The 16,251-nt window shown below is 59.6% G+C and overlaps 1 long non-coding RNA gene across 1 annotated transcript; it reads left to right on the top strand.

Moving 5' to 3' along the window:
* Positions 1-3,200: 3,200 nt before the first annotated feature.
* LOC309584754 lies at positions 3,201-6,142 on the top strand. Its single transcript, XR_014227266.1, has 4 exons — positions 3,201-3,313; positions 4,117-4,222; positions 4,422-5,519; positions 5,713-6,142. It is a non-coding gene; the product is annotated as an uncharacterized lncRNA (long non-coding RNA).
* The last annotated feature ends 10,109 nt before the right edge of the window (positions 6,143-16,251 follow it).

Raw genomic sequence — 16,251 nt, 5'->3', positions numbered from 1 at the left:
ATCTGCAACAGAGAAACCTCTCATCGTGTTTGTTTCGGGCCCACGGAGACACCGGGAGGGGAAGAGAAGGGGTGAAGGTGGAATTTCCCTGGGAGAAGGTTCGGAGATCGGGGTGCGTTCCCTGGCGCCACGGGCTGGGATTGGGGCTGAGCGGCACCGAACCCGGTGCTCATCATCCCCTCGGCTTTCCCCTCCTGTTGCAGCAGGGGGTTCATGGCCCTGCCCGGAGACAGATGTTAATTAGTGAGTGCCGGGCCGAGCCGTGACAGCAGCAGCTTCTGTGTGAGCCGCTGCTTTACTGGCAGCTTCGTCAGCCACCCTCTCTAATTAAAGTCCTGGCGTTTGCTCCTGATTTTCTTTCAGCCTTCCATCCAACTTTCCACCTCTTTTCTTCTCTCTGTCCAGTGTGTCTTTTGTGTTGCTTTCCTGTCCTGTGTGCTCCCCATGCCATTCCCTTTCACTGCTTCACTCTCTCTTGTTTTTCTTTTAAGAAATAAACACTCAATCTTGATTTAATAAACACCGCAGAGAGGAGAGGGGGGAGAAATGTTCCCCGACAGCTGTGAAGTTGAAGCAGGCAGCAGAGTTCCGTGATAGGGATGTCCTGGTGTTCTTTTAAGAAATCCATACTGACCTTTATTGAATAAATTCTGCTCAATCCCTCTCCCTGTTCTGTCTCTCTCTGTCTCCCTTGCCGCCCGCATCTTTCTCTTTCCTTCTTTCTTGCTCTCCTTTTTCCTTTGTGCTGCAGTCTGACTGTATTTCTTTGTCCCTCTCGCTGTCCTTTTGCCTGTCCCTGTCTGCATCGGCTGCTCGGTCCCTCTCCCTCACGGTGCCCTTCTCATGGGAGCCCCTGTCCTGCTGCCCATCCCTCTCTTTCCCCATCCCTCTGCTGCGCCTTGCCCGTCTTCCTCGCACGCCCCCGTGCCGCGCTCATTTCCTCCCTCCGTCCTTGTTTCCCTCTCTGTCTCTGTATTATCCCTCTGTCTTTGCTGTGTGTTTACCGCTCCGTCTTTCTCTCTGTCCTTCTCCATGCCTCACTGCTGTTCCTTTTTCTTCTCGGGGGATCCGTCGTGCTCCCTGTGCCGTTGTTTCTCACGGGATCCTTCTGTCCCGTCCCCTGCCCCTGTTCTTTTTTAATCCCTCTCTGTCGTGCTGCCCATCGCAGGTGGTGTTTTTTTCAGTTTCATCCTGCAGCCTGCTCTTCCTTTTCCTCCTGTGTCCCCTCTGCTCCCGCTCCCTCTTTCTGCCTCTCCTGGTCTCTCCCCCGTGCTCCCCCCGCAGCGCTCGATGTGTCCGTGAGCGCAGGTTGGGATCCCGGAGCCGCAGCCTGGCGGGGGCAGCAGCGGCGCGGTAGGGAAGGGATGGGACAGCTCCTGCCCCTGCCCCGAGCGCAGGAGCGGAGCCGGAGCGGGAGCCGCGGCAGCGTCGTGGGGCCGCTGCCCCCGTGCCAGCCCGGGACACCGGAGCTGGGGAGGAGCTCCGAGCCTGCGGGGGGCTGCCCCCCTTGGCTGTGCCTGCCGAGCCCCTTTCTGGGGGATGTTTGCATGGAAATGGCTTTATGAAAGTGCCGTGCTGCCGTCCAGGGCAGTTTGTCTCGTTTTGTGCATTCTTTGGGGGTGAGGAAAAAAGGCTGGGGGAGGGGGTGGAGACTCGGGGGCTCTGAATGTCACTTGGGGCCCCCCAATGTCGCAGGGAGAGCCACGATGCAGTGGAGGAGCAGGTGAGTGGGGAATGAGGGGGGGCCAGTGCTGGGTGTCCTCCCGCAGAGGGGCCCAAAACTGCCAGAAAATCCACCGGGAGGGATGTGTGTATGACAGCGTAAAATACTAAAAGTTCTTCATTTTTACAGCTATAGACAAATGCTGCTAATTTACATGTAAATTCATTTTGAAATAAGCCAGCCCTCTCTCTACTCTGTCACATACAGGAATATAAGAAGCTGGGAATAGGGATCAGCAAGTTTTGAGAATAAGGAGCCGGCGTTTTTCTGTAGGAAGGAAAGCAGCAAGCGCCTGGCCGCAGGAGCCGAGACGCTCGGGCTGCAGGAGCTGCAGAGCGCCCGGAGCCGGCTTTTCCCTGTGCTCTGTGCCTGCCCCCGGGCTGAGCTGGGCGGCGCTGCTGCCGCCCGGTGCCGGCTGAGCCGAGAGGGCGGCGGCCTCGGTGGCTGCCGAGCGTGGCAAGGAGCGGGAGCGAGCGGGGCCGGGTCTGTCAGCGGAGGGGAGGGGCGAAGGGCGGTTCGGAGCCGAGGGACACGGCCGTGCATGAGCGGGGCCACAGCTATGGAAAGGAACGGGCGCCGTGCGGGGCGGCGACCGCGGGGAATGACAGCGCGGGGGGCGGCCCGGCGGGGCCGGTTTTGCCGGGCAGCAGAGGCGCGGTCGCAGCGCGACCCGGGCGGGAGGCACCGGGCGGGCACGGTCGGAATCGAGCCGCCCGCGTGTCGCTCTCAAGGAGGCGGCTCGGAAAGGAAGGCGCAGTTCCGCGCTCTCGGGACGGCGTTAAGTGACGTTTTTATTAGAATATGACAGTATTTATTTTATTTTATTATTTTATTATCTGCCAGGACCTTGCAGAGGGTGGTTTACACTTCCGCCACACTCAAGATGGCGGACGCACTAGGCCCCTGCGAGAGGTGTCCCTGCCGATGCCTGCCGCCGGTCGCGGAGCCGTCGCCCGCCTCCGGCGCGGCTGACCCCGCCAGCCGTGTCCTCGCACCGGGAAGCACGGCGGAAAATCGCGCGGAAAGCGCGGGGCCGGCGTCGGAGTCCGGGCCGGATTCAGGCAGCCGACTAGACAGAAGCCCTTGTGAGGGGCGGCGGGGGCCCTAAGTGTACCACACTAAAGATGGCGGCTCGACCGGAAGTGGCTTCTGCCAGCACCCAAGATGGCGGCGAAGGGCGGAAGTGTCGTCACTGCCACACTAAAGATGGCGGCCGTGTGCACTGTTTTCTGACCTTCTCAATATGGCGGCAGGGAAGGCTTTCCGCCCCCCAAGCTGCGTCTATTCGGCTGCCTGAACGCGACGCCGACGCCGACGCCAGCCCAGCGCTTGCACGCAATTTTCTGAGGCGTTTCCCGCTACGCGGACACCGACTGTGGGGTCAGCGGCGCCTGGGGCAGGCGGGAGCATTCAGGCAGCCGGATAGACGGAGCGGGGTCCTTCCGGCCGCCATCTTGAGAAGGTCGAATAGCCACATCGGTGCGGTACCGGTGACTTCCGCCCTTCCTCGCCGGGAGCGGCAATGGCGGGGAGCCCGGGGAGCAGCGCTGCCGGGCCGGGGGCACCGGGGCGGGTGCTCCGGGCTCGGAGGTGAGCGGGGAACGGGGACAGCCCCGAGCGGACGGTGGGGGCCGCGGGGGATCGGTATTCCGGCCTAGGGATGAGTGTTCCGGCACAGGGGTGGCTGTCCCGGCACAGGGATGCGTTCATGGACTGTCTAATAATATTATTTAACGATCGTGCAAGGAGATCTGTATAAAAAAATCCTCCGTGGTCATCCTTCTCCCAGCCCCGCTGTGTTTTCAGGATCTTGGGGGAAGAGTTTGGGTCTGGACAAGGCTCTCGGGCACAGGGTGGGATTCTTGGGGTGCAGGGCCAGGATTTGGACTCGATGCTCCCTGTGGGTCCCTTGCAGCCCAGGAAATGCTGCGATCCTGTGCCTCTGAGGGTGAAATAAAGGGGAGCGGTGGGGTCTGTGCCCGCTGTGTTCACGGCCCCGCCGGCTCAGGGCGGGTTAAAGGCGCAGCTGCCCCGAGACAGCGGGACCGGCCGGGGCTGCTCGCTCCCGGTGCTGCCGCCCCGTGGGGAGAGCCCGGCACTGCAGCCCGCGCAGGCGCTGGACCACGGGATGGGCGTGGAACAGCAGCGCAGGGGATGCTGAGGCAGCCCAGGGAATGCTGCGGTCCCAGGGAAGGCTGAGGCGTCCCCTGCCCGGGGCTCTCGGCAGCAAACCCCTGATGTTGAGCAGAAAAAGGAAAGTTCTGGGTTAGTGGGAGGAGGTTTCTGGAATGGAGCTGGGACAGGTGCTGATCCACGCATGGAATCACGGGCTGGTTTGGCTTGGAAGGGACCACCAGGATCATTTACACTCTGTTTGTTGTCTGATTCCACAGCGAAGAACACCCAGAACTGCCGCCTCACCCTCACGGACAGCAGGAATGTCTTCCATAGCTCTTGTTTCGGAATAGGAATGGCTGTTGGGAGCTCTGGCAGGACCAGGTAAGAAGAGAAATGGGATCATTGTGGCTGCTGCTGGAGGTGGTTTTCTGCTTTCCGGCTGTTCTTCTCATTGATCCTTTCACAGCAGTGTTCTAGGGCACATTTGAGGGTAATTCCAGGAATTTCAAAACAGTTGAAAACTGGTGGGGAAAAGATGTGAACCTGATCCATTTCTAGTAATTCCAAGCTTCTCTCACAGCACTGTTCCAGGGGAAAGCTGATGAAAGGATAAAGATGCAGAGGAACAAGTGCTGTAAAGCCCCCAGGCTCTCTGACAGAGCAAACCTTCCAGTAATGCCAGTACATCGCTCCGAGAGACTCTGGGATCGCAAGGTTTTCCAGGAAAGCAAAACAAGGGCGGAGATGAGGGAATAGGCTTCCAGTTAAGAATGGTTTGGTGGGTGTAGGAATGATTCTTGTATGTTTGATGCTTCCCTTTTTATTCCTGAATAATTTAAAAATGATTCCTTGAATAAATCATCTAAATTTGGGAATTTAAATTTGAGAGGGAACAGTGCAACATTAATACAGGCAGAGATCATGGAATGATGGAATGGTTTGCATTGAAAGCCCCATCTCTGAGCCTGTTCTGGGCAGGCTCCTGCCCATCGGCCACTCGTTGCAGGTGGACATGGAAGTGATGGAGGTGTTCAGGGAACGCTGATTGGTTTTCCCTGCCTCTGGCAGTCAGGTCATTAAAAAGACTAATTGACCTCTTCCAGTGGGGAGACATTTAAACAAGAGGTGCCAAAAAGAATTGGAGCTTCTGCACGATGAAATCTGCAAGTATCCAACTTAAAATCCCCCCTGGATCGTCACCGGTCCGACTCCCACGGACTGGTCACCTTGGCCAGGAGTGTCCAATCCTGCTGTCAATGCACTGGGCCGGGGTCTCATTTTCATTTCATGTAAAGACCCTCTGGGTGCCCCCCAGTCACTGGAAAGACCGGACTGGGCTCCCAGGGCAGTAATTCCAGGTGTTCTCTTCATGGGAATAGCACAGGAGCCTTCCCCTTGGCCAGAGGAGCGGCCAGTGCCTCCCTCAGTCCACAAATCCCCAGGACAGAACACAGAGAAAGCAACAGGAATATGGAAATCCCCCACAGTGGGAGATTCTGGTGCTCTGGATTAGATTTTGGATTTATAACGTTAAAGGGAGGGGTTTCAAAGACTGAAATATTATGTTTTATGACTCAAACATTTTCTTAAAAGACTTTTAAAACTGTATTACAAAAGCTGCAGAAGACTCCCACACCCTGAATGGGGCCCCGAGGCCTGACACTGCTCGCTGATGAAGGTAAGATAAAGTAACAGCTCAGGGCTGGGGATATTCACGGAGCTCAGGCTTAACACCTCCAAGATGAGGAGCACAGCCCCAGGGCTATCAGCTGCCCGGGCTGGCACCAAGGGGTGGAGGGAGGAGAGGCTTTGGGTACCTTGGAAAAGCCGGTGGTCACAGCCGCAGTGACTGCCCATCCTGCACTGTGCAGAGCCCGGCTGCGGGGTCCTCACCGGGGGGAGGAAGCTCATCCACAGCAGAAGGGGTGACATGGCCCAGCACAGGGGCCCCCAGAGCCTGCACCAGAGCACCAGAGATGATGCAGCAGACCCTCAGTGTTGCAAGGGACAGCGTCAAGCCGGCCCCTGCAAGAGAGGCACGTGGGCGTTCCCAGCTGGCCCAAAGTGTGCATTAACCCACGGAATTCTGCACCCTTCGGCTGGGGCAGCGTGTGGCGGCGTGGCCACGGCGCCCACGGGGGACCCTCCCCACCGGCAGGGCGGATGGAGGGGAGCAACGAGACGTCGTTGGCACCCTCAGATGGGGGATGGGCTTCCATCCAACCCCTCTCCCTGTTCCCCACGCACCCTTCTGTTTTCTATTTCTCTCTCTTCCCTTCTCTTTGCCTCTCTACTATTAAATAAAATACATCCATTTTTTTGGCAACAACATCTAGCCTCGTTTGGTTTTAATCTCGTTTCTGGGGATATTTTGAACCTTCTAAGTTCTTTCTGGTTTAGGCACAGAGACTGAGCTTGCTTTGCTTTTCTGCGTTTAAACCGGATCATAACAGGGCAGGTGTGGAGGGGTTTTTCTCCCTCTCCTGTTCATTAGTGTTACCACTGCTCTTGTTGCTCTCACTGTTACTATGTGTTGTCATTAATCTCAAATGATTGTATTTGTCTTGGTTTCCATTCTTAAACTGTTCTGAGCTGGAATTTTGTCTCTGGTCTCTTCCCCATCCCACGGGGGGGTGAGGGAGCGGCTGCTGGTGCCCAGCTGGGGTCCAGCCATGGCCCCGGGCACTTCTGGGGGCTCCGAACCCGAGGGACAGGAGCGGTTTTGGGCTCACAAAAAGAGACCCAGTGCTGCGTTTCTGGGGCTCAGAAGCAGGCGCAGAGCTCAAAAGCAGAGACTAAATCCTGCATTGTGGAGTCCTATTAGCGCAGGCCGAGGCCCTAGGGTATATCACTGTCCCACAGCCGTAGGGAGGAGGAGGAGGAGAGAAGATCCGGCAGGCAGGAATTGTGCAGCAAGATTGATTAATTATTTTACAAACTCTTTTATAGACTTCTTTCTTCATAGTCTAATTGGACAAAGGATCAGCCTCCCCTTGGGGGTGATTGGCTAAAATCCTAAAACATCCATTGTCAAAATATTTTTCTACTGTACCATAAAGAAGACTTTTCAAGGTTGCAGGTGGCTTGGTTGTTTACATAATTCTGCTACCTCTTCTGTGAGAGAGAAAAGTCTCTCACAGAAAATAGCAAGAAAATCCTTGCTAGCAGCATTTCTCGATCTACAGAGTCCTGAGAGCAGGCTGGTATGGCCAGAGTTGGGACTCAGAAACAGTGACTAAATCCTGTTCTCAGGGCTTGAGGAAGAGAGCGAGTCCTGTGTGTTTGGGCTCACAAAGAGAAACGGAAGTGCTGCGTTTTGCTGGACCTGAATTAAAGGCCAAGTGCCGTGTTTTGATGCTCAAAGCGGGCTCTTCGGGCCAGGGCGAGTGTGTGTCTCTGAGCTCCGAGTCCTGCCTCAGGCACAGCCCGAAGCCGGGCTCGCCGGCCCCACGCAGAGCTCGGGAGCAGCGACTCAGCGCCGCGTCCGGGGCTGGCGGCAGAGCCCGGGGCCGCGTCGTGGGGCCCAAGGCGGGCTCCGGGAGGGGCTCAGGGCTGAGAGCGGAGCCCGGCCCGGCGCGTCGGGCCCGGCTCGGGATCCCGGGGCTGCCCGGGCGCCGGCACAGCCCCGGCTCCCCGCGGAGAGCCGGCCGGAGCAGGAGCGGCAGCGCCGGGCTCGGCCCCAGCGCCCGTCCCGGAGCGGCTCCTGCCGGTGCCGATCCCAGCCCCGATCCCGCCGGGGGAGAGGCGGCACCGCCCGGGACCCGCAGCGGCCGCCGGCACGACCCGGAGCCCCGGTCCCGGGAGCGGCCCCGGTGCGGCCCCGGTGCGCGGGGCGGGCCCGGCCCGGGAGAGAGGGGCGGGGCCCCGAGCGATGGAGCCGCCCCCGTGCCGGGCAGGGCGGGCCCCGGGGCCGGGCGGGGCCGGGGCTCTGGGGCGGGGCCGAGCGGGGCCGAGCGGGACCGGGCCCGGCTCAGGTGCGCGGGGCGGGGTCCGCACAGGTGCGCGGGGTCCCAGGGCGGCTGCGCAGGGCGGGGCCGAGGTGATTTAAGCCCCCGAAATCGCCCCCGCCGCCATTTGCTCCCTCAGAGCTCGGGGAGGCTGCGGCCGGGCCGGGCTCCCCCGGCGTGGCCCGGGAGAGGCCCCCGCTCCCCCTCTTTCTTCCCCCTGTTTCTCCTGCCCTTATCCTCCTCCTTCTTCCCCCGCTTATCACCTCTTTCCTACCCCCCCCCAGTTTCTTTCTCTCTCCCCCACACCCTCCCTGTCTCTCCCAGCCCCCTGCCTGCCCTCTCCCCAGCGCCCCCCCACCCTCTCTCCCTGCTCCCCTGTGCATCCCCGACCCCCCCCGCCTCCTCTCTCCCCCACCCCTCCTTTCTCCCCTCTCCGTACCCCGTTCCCCAACCCGACTCCCCTCTCTTCCCCCTCCTCTGACCATCATCCCTCCCCCTCACCCGACCTTTCCCTTCCCCCCTCGTTCTCCCCAACCCACCCCGACTCCTCTCCCTACCCCATCTCATCCCTCCCCTTTCCCTCTTTCCCCCGCAGCCGCGGGGCTCGGGGCGCCGGAGAATAAAGCCCAGAGGGCCGGAGCCCGGCGCCCCTGCCCTCGCTGGAGCCTCGCACGGGGGACCCGCTCGGCGGGTCCCCCGTGCAGTACAAAAACAGCGCCGGGGCTCCGGCTTTCCACACATCACACTGGGGATCCCCTCCTCAGGAGCGGTTCCCGGGGGGGGTGGTGGGTTTTGGGGAGGGTGGTGGGTTGGGGTGGGCCCCCTCCTCAGGAGGGGTTCCCGGGGGGGTGGTGGGTTTCGGGGAGGGGGGTGGGTTGGGGTTGGGGTGGGCCCCCTCCGGAGGAGGGGGTCCCGGGAGGGGGTCAGGGTGGGCCCCCTCCGGAGGAGGGGGTCCGGGGGAGGGGGGTGGGGCGGAGGGGGGACTTTCCCCCCCCCTCCAGTCCCCGCCCCCTCTCCCGGACCCCCTCCTCCGGACGGGGCTCACCCCGGCCCCCTCCCGGGACCCCCTCCTCCGGACCGGGGCCCCGGGGGGAGGGAGGGGGGGGGGGCGGGTGGGGGGGGTCCGGGCGGGAGGGGCTGTTGGTTTGGCCTGTGGTCTCTATGTCTGTTCATGCCACAGAGTGACGTGACCCCTTCTGCTTCCCCCCCCACCCCCCCTCCCCGAGGCCCCGGTCCGGAGGAGGGGGTCCCGGGGAGGGGGCTGGGGTGAGCCCCGTCCGGAGGAGGGGGTCCGGGAGAGGGGGCGGGGACTGGAGGGGGGGAAAGTCCCCCCTCCGCCCCACCCCCCTCCCCCCGACCCCCTCCCCCGGAGGGGGCCCACCCTGACCCCCTCCCAGGACCCCCTCCTCCGGAGGGGGCCCACCCCAACCCACCACCCTCCCTGAAACCCACCCACCCCCCCGGGAACCCCTCCTGAGGAGGGGGCCCACCCCAACCCACCACCCTCCCCAAAACCCACCACCCCCCCCGGGAACCCCTCCTGAGGAGGGGATCCCCAGTGTGATGTGTGGAAAGCCGGAGCCCCGGCGCTGTTTTTGTACTGCACGGGGGACCCGCCGAGCGGGCCCGGCCCGTGTGGGGCTCCAGCGAGGGCAGGGGCGCCGGGCTCCGGCCCTCTGGGCTTTATTCTCCGGCGCCCCGTGCCCCGCGGCTGCGGGGGAAAGACGGGACAGAGGATGGGAATAAGGGAGCAGAGGGGGTCAAAGAAGGAGCGCAGGTGGGGGGTTCGGGGTGTGCAGGGAGAGGTGGGATGGGGGGACAGGAAAGGAGGCGGGGGAGGACGAGGACGGAGCACAAGTGGGGGGTCAAGGTGCAGAGGGGAGACGAGGGAAGAGGAACAGGGGGAGGTGGAGGGGGAAGGAAAGGTGGGAGACGGAGGGGGAGGATTGAGGGCAGGTGGGGGGAACTGGGAGGGGAAGGGGAGCAGGGTGAGGGGGCAGGGAGGACCCGGGATGGGGGCGAAGGAACGGTGGAGAAGGGGAGAGAGGGTGGAGGGGTAGGGCAGGGTTGGGGTGTGTAGGGGGACAGGGAGGGGGGATGGGGGGGACCGGGCCGGGGGGGGAGGGAGGGGAGGGCTAGGGGGGAGAGGGGGGGGGGGTAGGGGGGGGGGGGTGTAGGGGGTTGGGGAGGGGAGGCAGAGGGGGAAGAACGGAGAAGGGTTAGAAGAAGACAAACTAACACAAATATAAAGGAAAAGAACTACAGAGACATAGAAATATGGAAATACAGAGATCTAGAGCCCGGTCCGGCCACAACCGTTCCCACCGAGCGCCGAGGGAGCAAATGGCGGCGCCGCCGATTCCCGAGGCTTAAATCCCCTCGGCCCCGCCCCGCGCAGCCGCTCTGGGGCCCCGCGCATCCTGTGCGGACCCCGCCCTTCACACCTGTGCCGGGCCCGCCCCGCCCCGCCCGCGCCCGTAAATGCCGGCGGATCCGCGCCCGCTCCGCTTTGTGCGGTGGATGCTCATCCTGCTCCTCCCGGGCTGTGGCGGGACCGTCGTTCGGAGCGCTGTGCGGAGCCCGGCACCGGGGGCTGCTCCCGGCGCTGCGCCGAGCCCGAGGCGCTGAGGTGGGAACGGGACCCGGGCCCTGGGATTCGGGGCTGGGTCCTGTCGGTGTCTGCTGGGGGTCCCGGGCCGAGCCGCTTGTCTCTCGGCGGGCGGGGTGCGGCTGCCGGGCTCGGAGAACTGAGGTGGGATGGGGGATGGCATTAGGCATCGGGATCGCCGCGGCTGGCAAGTGCCGCTCCGGGATTGGCGCTGGCGCCGAGCCCGGCGCTGCCGCTCCGGCTGCGGCCAGCGCGGGGCTGGGCTCCCGCCGGAGCTCCGGCTACGCTCCCGCTGCGGCCGTGGGGAGCCGGGGCCGTGCCGGTGCCGGGCCCGCCGGGAGGGCGGCGCTTCCCCGCAGCAGGCGCTGGATCGCGCCTGGAAGCGGCCGGGCCGCGGGGACCGCCCGTGCCCGCCCCGGCACCCCCCGAGGCCGCCGCTCCCTCAGCGCCGCCCGCCCTGTGGGGCGCCCCCTGGCGCAACCGGAGCGCCGGCGCTCCCGGCCCGGCCCCGCCCGCAGCCCCCGCGGGGACGCGGAGCTCCCCCAGCCCCGGCACTGCCGAGGCCGCCGCTCCCCCTGCCCCGGGCCGCTCCCCCGGGGGCCTCCCGCCCGCCGCGCCCCCGCCCAACCAGCGCGCCTGCAGCGGGACGAGCCCCTCCCCCGGCCCGGCCGCTGGCGCCGAGGCCGCTGCTGCCGCTCCTGCTCTGACTGCGCCCGCTGCGGGACCGGGGCCTCGCCGGGGCTCGCTGCTGCTTGAGCCGCTCATCCCACAACTGCCGCTTGAGACCTGATGCTCTCCTTCCTCCCCCCCGCTTTCTCTGCGGCTTGCACGCTCCACTGCAAAAACCTCTGGCTTTAAAAGGCCAGGGAAAAATGTTTCTTCTTTATTTCCAGAGCACAGGAGATCCTGAGTGGCAATGGCTACACAAGGACCACCAAGTCGAACCCTTATGTGAATGGCTCCTCTGGCCACTGAACCCACACCTGGGCACTCTCAGCACCCTGCTCCAGCCAAGCCAATCTCAGCTCCTGGCAATGTCCTGCCTGGGATAGGAATGCCAAGTGCCAGCAAGATCATTCCTATGCAAATACAACTCCTTCTTTTATGCTAATGCTGCTTGCCACACCAGCCCCTGTAATTGCCATAGGGCAGAGCTCCATGGCCAGCACCTCATCATGCAACAACACAGGTGAGCAGTTGTGTGACAGCACTGAACTCTTCCCATAACCCTGATTTCCTGCCCTTTCCAGGATTTACCCAACAGCTGTAAAGGTGCTTGTTCCATGGCCCTTTCCAGGGAGAAATGAGCAAGGCAAGTCCTGAGGGTTCGCTTGCTCCACAGCCAAAGCTCTTCTGGAGAGGGTCAGGGCTGCTCCTGCCTGCAGAGGGGCCTTTCCCACAGGTGAGTGTTCACAGCCCAAAATCCCAGGGGCTGCTGAGGCCGGGCCAGCTTTTTGTGGCCCAGAGCTGCACAGAGCTCTCAGCAACTCCTGCTCACTGCCAGGAGTGTTCCTTGGTGCTCCTTCTGTGTGTCCCAGCTGGCAGGGAATGGGGGGAAGGAGAAGGCCAGGAGGCCCAGGAAGGGAAGCAGCAGCTCTTGTGCTTTGGATTTGCAGAGAGGAGCTGTGCCTGCAGTGTCCTGCCCGTGGCACGCAGTGTGCCAAACACACATCCCCGGAACGGGCACTGGGCTGCCCGGGCAGCGCTGGGATGGACATGGATAAAGGGCTGCCCGCGGCCCCTCGGCCAGGGGCTGCTCTGAACAGGCACCCAGAGATGCTTCAGTCCTGACAGACCCCACTGACACCCCAAAAATGCCCCAAAGAACAGCTGGCACTGGGCAATGTCAGAATGGGCTGTTTGCAGAGGGGCTCAGACAGCAATTCCCAGTGCTGACCTCCCACACACCTGCCAGCTATGTCCCAGCCACCCAAAATGCCTTCCCTTCCAGCCTGAGGCCATCATCCCTCAGCAGTGTTAAGGCCAAGGCAAGCTTCGCCCACAGCAATGAAATGCCAAGCAATGCCCTCAGAGATGCCTTCAAATGAAAGGTCAGAGTCAGAGAAATCTCTTTGGATTGAGTTGGGAGTTTTTGGGGAGCCAGCTGGAACTGCACAACTGATGGAAAGCTTTCCCAGGTGGCTCCCACTGCAGGTGCCCTGAAGGCAGGGATGTGCATCCCTTTCCTGAGGGAAAAGAACTTGCAGAGGCCACTCCTGAGGCTCTGGAATGAAATCAGCTCCTGCAGGGAGAGAAGTCCTCCCGTGGGCACAGGGGCTGCCTCAGCAGGGGCTGGGAGCGTGTCCAGCCAGCGCCTGTTCCTGCTTTCAAATATCACCTGGAGCCCCAGCTCGGGGGGTGCAGGCAGCTGAATTCCAGGGAACTCTGTCAGGTGCCCCCAGGGACATTGGGGGGGGGCTGGGGGATGAGGGTTACAAACAGCAAATTCTATGGAACATGAAGCTGTCCTTGCCCTGACCCTGCTGAGCTTCCCTGGAAGCTCTGCTGGTTCCTGCCACAGCTGGTGTTAAATAGGCAGCTCTGCATGGGAATATCCATGCTCCAGGAGGCACTGGGAGGCTGTTCCAGTGGCAATTCAGCAGGGAATTCAGGGCTTTGGGTAGAATTCATCTGAACTAGCAAAGCCAACCCCCAAATCTGCCCACCACCCAGGGAACAATCTTTGTGCTGCCCTGGCAGCCAAAGGCCCTGGGCTGGGAAATGTCAGCAGGCAAATGGATGGAATGATCTAAATGCCAGCATCCCCCAAAGGGACAATGCCATCACCTCCCTTTGCTCCCCAAGTGTCCGCTGTGTTCCCCACAGGTACCCTGGGGATGCCAGGGAGGTGCCTTTGCCCACAGTGCCTTTCTCCTGCCCCTCTCCAGCCTGAGGCCTCTTCTCCCTTCCCTGCCAGCTGATGCCAAGGAAGGAAGACACAGTGAGTGCTGAGTTGACCTCCAAATAGTCCTTCCCTCACCTTGAGATGACCTGAGATTTTACCCCCAAAATGTCCCCTTCTGCCTCCTTCTGAGTTCCTCATTTTTTACAAGGAAGCATTCTTTCTCTGCTCTGGAGATTACCACAAGATTTGCCCCCAAAACTTTCCCCACCTGTCCACTACCTCTTTCCTCATTCCCACCTCAATCTTTTCATTCTTTGCCCTACAGATGCTTTCAATTTTTACCCCTCTGAACTTCCCTACCTGTCCATAAGTGATTACCTCAGTTTACCCCATCAAGTGCATGCTCTCTGCTACAGATCACCTCAGATTTTACCCCCAAGATTTTCTGTACATCTCCACCATTGAGTACTTTATTTTTACCTCCAAATACTCATCTTCTACCATGGAGATTCCCTCAAGTTTTACCTGCCAGATTTACCCACCTGTCCACAGCAATTCCCTCAGTTTACCTCAGGATGCTCCTGCTCTCTCCTAGAGATGACCTCACATTTTACCCCCTCAGTTTTCCCTACCTGCCCAGTTCTGATCACCTCCTTTTTACCTCAAAACATGAGTTCTTTCTTCTACTGATGAACTCGGATTTTATCACCAAAATGTCTATTTTGTCCCCTGTGCACTGACTAGATTTTAAAACCCAAACCACGCAGGTTATGTCTGTCTTACCCCCAAAATGTTCATTCTGTCCCCTACAAATTAGGTCAGATTTTTTTCTCAAAACCACTTATGGTTCCTACATAATTACCTCAGGGTTTGCCCCCCACATTCTACCTCGACTACTGATCACCTCATTGCTTCCTCAATATGTTCATTCTTTGCCCTACAGATCTTCCCAAGTTTTACACCCCAAATTTCCTTGCCTAGCCCCAGTGATTGCCTCAGTTCATGTCAGTGGTCACACTCTCCCTAGAGATTACCTCAAGTTTAACCCCCAAAATTTTCCTGAACTGTCCACAACTTATTACCTCATTTTTACCAAAAAAGATTCATTCTCAACCTTTAGATCATTTCAAGTTTGACCCCCCAAAATTCCCCTACCTGTCCACTACTGATTCCCTCATTCTTCCTTCAATATTTATTTCCTTTCTACCATGTAGCTTCTATCAAGATTTACCCCCAAAGTTTTCCATCTGTCTACTACTGCTTACCTCATTTTTACCTCAAAATGTTCTTTCTACAGCTTATTTAATATTATTTTTACACAAGTTTCCCTATCTGCCCACAACTGATTCCCTCATGTTACCTCAGTGTGTTCATGCTCTCCCCTAGAGATTAGCTCAGATTTAGCCCCCAAATTTTCCCCACATGCTCAGTATTCATCACCTCCTTTTTCCCTCCAAGTGTTCATTCTCTGCTCTTGAGACTTTGTCAAGTTTGGCCTCCAAAATTTTCCTTCTTTGTCTATTACTGAGTACCTCATTTTTGCTCCAAAATATTCATTCTGTCCCCTACAGATTACATCAAGTTTTACCCCCCAGTTTTTCCTTCCTGTATAATATTAACTCTTTTCTGCCCCAAAAATGTGCATTCTTTCCCCTAAACATCACCTCAGCTTTTCCCTCAAAAATGCCACCTTGCTCTGCTTGACATCACCTCCCATTTTCCTACACAAACAATTCTTGTGTCCCCTCTCAGTCACCCCAGGTTTTCAGCTGAAAATGTCTCCTCTGTCCCCTCAAAGTCATCCCAGGTTTTCCCAGTGAGGAGCTGCAAGGAATTCAGGCAGGGCCAATGACACCAGGGAACAGCTGTAAATTCAGAGGCAGAGAGAGAAGATCTACCAGGAAAGGGGAAAGGTTCAGAAAACATTTCTGCAATTAATTAATAATTATTTCCAGTTCCCCACTGAGAAGAACACAACCTCACAGCTGTTAAGGCCTGACAGTTCCCTGCAGGGAGAGCTCAGCCCATGTGCCCAGAGGCAATCCCAGCATCTGCAAGAAAGAAAGAAGCAGCAAAAGGTGATTGCTTCTCTTTCAAAGTTATTTCAAGTGCTCACACCCAAACCAACCTTTGCTCTTGATTCTGGCCAGGTGCATGGTGAGCAGTGGGCACAGGTCATGTCATCCATGCTGGTGTGAGTGATGCTTTCTGGGGGAAAGCAGCTGATCTCCAAAGTTCCCTTCCTGCCCCATGCCTGATCTGCACAGGAGAAAACCTCTTCCAGGAAGGGATTGTGCTCCCTCTAATGCCATTTGCCCAGTCTGTTCCATGGGGATATTGCCAGCCTGGGGCAGCAGAGGCACACGCAGCTCTCAGCACTCTCTGCTCCAAGCACAGCTCTGGGCTCCTTTGCACACTGCCTCTGCCATGGGGTTTTCTCCAGGAGAAGCCAAGGAATTGCTCCTGGAAGGGTGCAGATTAAGTTATCCCAAAGGGAAGCAAAGAATAAGTACTCCAGGAAGAGCCCTTGGGATCTGCTGGGCTGAGGTGGGAAGGGGACATTCATTCCCTGCAGGGCCAATACACAACAACCTCCAAGCCAAAGCACAGACTGGCAGGTGGGGTCTGACAGCAGCACTCTGACAAACCTCCTTGTCATTCTTCCCTGCAGTGACTTTTGCAAGCAAACTCTGAAGCTGACAAGCCCAGAAGCTCCATCCAGCCACTCTGGAAGGAAAGGATACTCCCAGGGATGAGGCACATTCCCAGCAAACTCTCCCAACACAGCCTGGAGGCAGCGCTGGAGCTCGGGTGTGGGGCTGGGAAGGGCTGCCAGGAGCACGCAGCCCCCAGGTGGGGTGGCAGCGGCAGCAGCAAATTCCCACAGGCTGATGGCACAGCAGAGAGACAAAGGCCAGCAGTGCCCACGGGAGGTGCAGGGTTAATTCTGCTCCCTGCCCTGCCCCATCCCTGCAGGAAATCTCCAAGGGGGAGAGAAACTCTCAGGGTG

Source organism: Coloeus monedula (genome assembly GCF_965178545.1).
Source record: "Coloeus monedula genome assembly, chromosome: 2".
In the NCBI taxonomy this organism is placed as follows: Eukaryota; Metazoa; Chordata; class Aves; order Passeriformes; family Corvidae; genus Coloeus; species Coloeus monedula.
Note: the sequence above shows the minus strand (reverse complement) of the source record. Positions and strands in the feature narration are given on the sequence as shown.